Consider the following 4,073-nt stretch of genomic DNA (forward strand, 5'->3'; position numbering starts at 1 on the left):
CAGCTGCAAACTTAGAAGGTAGAGTGATGCTGTAAAATTTTGTGTTATCCACTTTTCGCTTCAGTTACACTGTTGTTGTTTTTTTTTTTTTTGGAACAAGTTTAAATTTTAATTTCCACAAGGTTTGTAGGTACCAGCAGTACAAGGAGACAGGACAACTATATCATCAGCATACATCAGATGTTTGATGAGACTCTCCCCTACCATACATCCAGTCTTACATGCTTTTAACTCTTTAGAAAGATCGTCCATATATAAATTAAAAAGAACAGGTGAAAGTATTCCGCCCTGTCGAACACCATTGGTCACCAGGAATGATGCAGATGTGGTTCTACCCCATTTGACCCGCATCTTATGATGTAAATACCAAAAATGCAAAATCCTTATCAGATATGGGGGGACCCCTCGCTCTTGCAATTTTAAAAACAATTTACAATGATTGACACGGTTGAATGCTTTAGATGCATCCAGAAAACACATAAACACTGGAGTGTTATGTATACTTACTAACAACCTCCTTCAGAGCGTATATACACAAATCTGTCCTGTGTCTATTTTTAAAACCACATTGGTTATCATTAGTCAGGGGCGGCAGTAGCTCAGTCCATAGGGACTTGGGTTGGGAACCGGAGGGTCCCCTGTTCGAGTCCCCGTCCGGACCAAAATATGGAGCGTCGACTGGTGGCTGGAGAGGTGCCAGTTCACCTCCTGGGCACTGCTGAGGTGCCCTTGAGCAAGGCACCGAACCCCCCAACCGCTCAGGGCTTCACCAAGGGCAGCCCCCTCACTCTGACATCTCTCCACTTTGTGCATGTATAGGTCCTGTTTGTGCATGTGTGTGTCTTTCGGACCTGTGTGTAATTGACAAGCAAGAGTGAAAACATTGAATTTCCCCTCAGGGGGATTAATGAAGTAAATAAACTAAGTAAGTATGCTTGAAGCCTATCTAAAATAATCCGTTCTAATACTTTGGACAGTATGCTAGCCAAGGCAATTGGTCTGTAATTTTCTATGATAGATATCTTACCTGTTTTTTCTTTAACTATTGGCACTAACAAGACAGACAGCATAGAGTCAGGTAATATGCCATGCATTAAAAACCCAGAAAAACACATAGCAAGTGCCACTGATACTCTATGGCTATCATACTTAAGATGTTCTGCTGTTATTTCATCCAGAATACATGCTTTATTCACAGACAATTTCTCTATAGCAAAACTCACTTCATTAGGTCTGATAACCACACCATCCTTATTAAGAACACCAACATTAAAGTTGTCACTCTTAACACAGTTAAAATATCTCTATAATGATTTCTCCATAGTTCAGCAATTTTTTCAGATCCCGTGACCCCCTCAATACTAGATGGCATGTGCATCTTACTATTATTAATAACCTTAACTTCTTTCCAGAAGTCATATACATTATTCTGCAGTAGCTTATTTGCTGTGGAATTTGCCCTCATGGCCTGTTCATTTCTTTTAATAAAGCATACAGCATACTTAAATCTAGCATTTGCATATTTCTTGTGTTCACACTCAGGGCCATTCCTAGATTTTCCAGATAACACCCAGCTTTTAAAAGTTTCTCTGGCCTCTGCATGGAGTTCATACACATATTCATTCCAACCTGGTTTGAAATGATGTTGTTTAACCCTTTTTTGGTCGAATAATCTACTGCTGTTATTGAGACCGTTCACTACTTTATCATACATTTCACATAAATCGCTAACATGACTTTGATTCTTACAGTTTATGTCACCACACAAAATAGCCTCAAGTGGTATGTCAACATTACTTAAGCCCTTTTCTGTTAGTTAGTTGTAGTGCCAGATATCATCTTTTGTAAGCTTTGACCAATCTAATTTCCCATTTTGCTCATAATGATCATAGCTGGTCAACTCAGGTAAATTTGCAACATTTAGTATCATGGAGACAGGAATGTGATCTGTTACAGCCAAACTATACAGGATCTCAGCTTTCTCTATGCAATCATGAGCATCGGCTGTACATATATAATGACCCAACCAGGATGTAGTAAGCCATGCTTCACTCGTATATGTAAAGCTATCTGCTGGCAGTAGCAATTTGCTGGATAAAACCAGCTTATCTTGACAGAATTGACTTAAATGATTACCAAATAAAGAATTATTGTCTGAAATATCAGCATTCATATCACCAATGACAAATATACATGCATGTGCACTCTCTTTAATAAAGGAACTTATAAAAGCGAGCCTGTTCAGATATTCATCCTCATTTCTATAACATTCAGAAGGAGTATACACATTTAAAGTTACAAAAACATTAATATTAGATACAATTTTAACCCCTATACACCAGTCCGCCTCCAGCCTAATCACACTGATCAAGCCTCTTGCGCCAAAGGATGGCCACTCCTCCAGATATTCTGCCACGCTGTATTCCCATACTTAAATCTGTTGTGGACTCCCCTGCCCCATGGAAGTCACTATTAACAGAGTTCAGTTTATCTAGATATTGTTTGGTGAGTAAGGTCTCTTGAATACACAAGATATCAACATCCTCCAGAAGCTTGTCAATAACAATGCGTCGTGCTTTGTCCGCAGCACTCTGTCCTAAGCGCAAACCACGCACATTATATGACACAGCTCTGATAATCATAAAACAAGATCATATTTAGACTGCAGCAGATGCCCCAGCCTCAGGCACATCCCTTGTAGTAGTAAGAGTTTTTACATCCACTGGCCCTGCAGTAACCCTGGCTTTGCGCGCTTCATAGAAACGCTGTACAAAGGTCCCTTCTGGCCAAACTTGTGGATCATACATTTCACCCACCTCGTTACACTCAGCAGATATTTTAAAAGAGCTGTACCGACTTTGGGCAGTTTCAATCTTTTGGCAAGTAACATCACAGTTAAGTTTGCCTTTCAGATAATTAGCCAGAATCTCCGAAACTCTAAAGATTCCTTCCACTGACAAATGGACATAGTGGTCACAATATCCTACGTTTTCACAGTGCCAACCAGTTTTGTAGGGCTTTAAAATCCAAAATGGACAGACTGCTGACATTAGAGACCTCGAGCAACGAATTTTATTATCATTAGATATTTATACTAAGGGCTCAATTTTGTTTTATTTATTTGGTAGAGCGTTTGCCCGCTGTCTTTATAACAGAAATCCAAAAGAATAGTGGACAATTAACCTACCATTGCTGTCACACTGCATCTGATTCACAAATGGCAGCTTACAATGTCACTGATGGATACAAGTATAGGCTAGGCTTGAGCATTATCCCTTTTTTCATACCTTCATACCCTCCTGACATTTTACCAGTGTTATGGTGGTATTTGTGTAAAACTTGTGTGAAACGGCTCAAATAGAGTACTCCACTGTACAGTAGTACTGCCTTAATGTAGGCTGAGCTGATTGTCATAGTGATACTGCTCTCACACACTGTTCTTGAGAAGCTGCAGCTTTTATTAAATGACAAACTCAAACCTAAATTGTAGATTTACAGCACCTTTGCTGTGCACACACTGCCAGACAGACAGCCTCACTGCTCGGCTTTACCTGTGCTTAGCACACATTCAACATCACTATCTGCAACCATAGACAATAATTACCACTCGACCTCTCTTGCTCTCACTGCGATATGCTCCTATGACCAGTCGGTAGTGGCAGTGTTTATTAGTTTACCTTTGTCATTGGGTCTAAATCAAAAATACTCCCAGAGACAATAGTGCGTGTGTTACTAGTTGGTACTGTAACTGTAACTCCTCAGATGCCTTATTTGTCTGTTCAGCTGCACTGCCATGTAGAGACTGACCCCTGGTGGCATTACACCCCATCTACACCTGGCATTAACATGCGTTTTGGGTGATCAGATTGAGTGAAAGTACAGGTGTAAATGCACCCAAGACACTTTGAGAACAGACTGTGATCCGATTGGCGAAACCACCTCTGGAGGTGGTTCGATGTATAAATAGTAAAGCGTCCTGTATTCACATAGCACAACTACGTGTGCGGAAATAAGTAATCGCGGCGCACGGTATGGCTTCCAATGTAATGCAAGAAACTCATGGATGCAGTGTG

This window comes from Epinephelus moara, chromosome 10 (genome assembly GCF_006386435.1).
Source record: "Epinephelus moara isolate mb chromosome 10, YSFRI_EMoa_1.0, whole genome shotgun sequence".
NCBI classification, from domain to species: Eukaryota; Metazoa; Chordata; class Actinopteri; order Perciformes; family Serranidae; genus Epinephelus; species Epinephelus moara.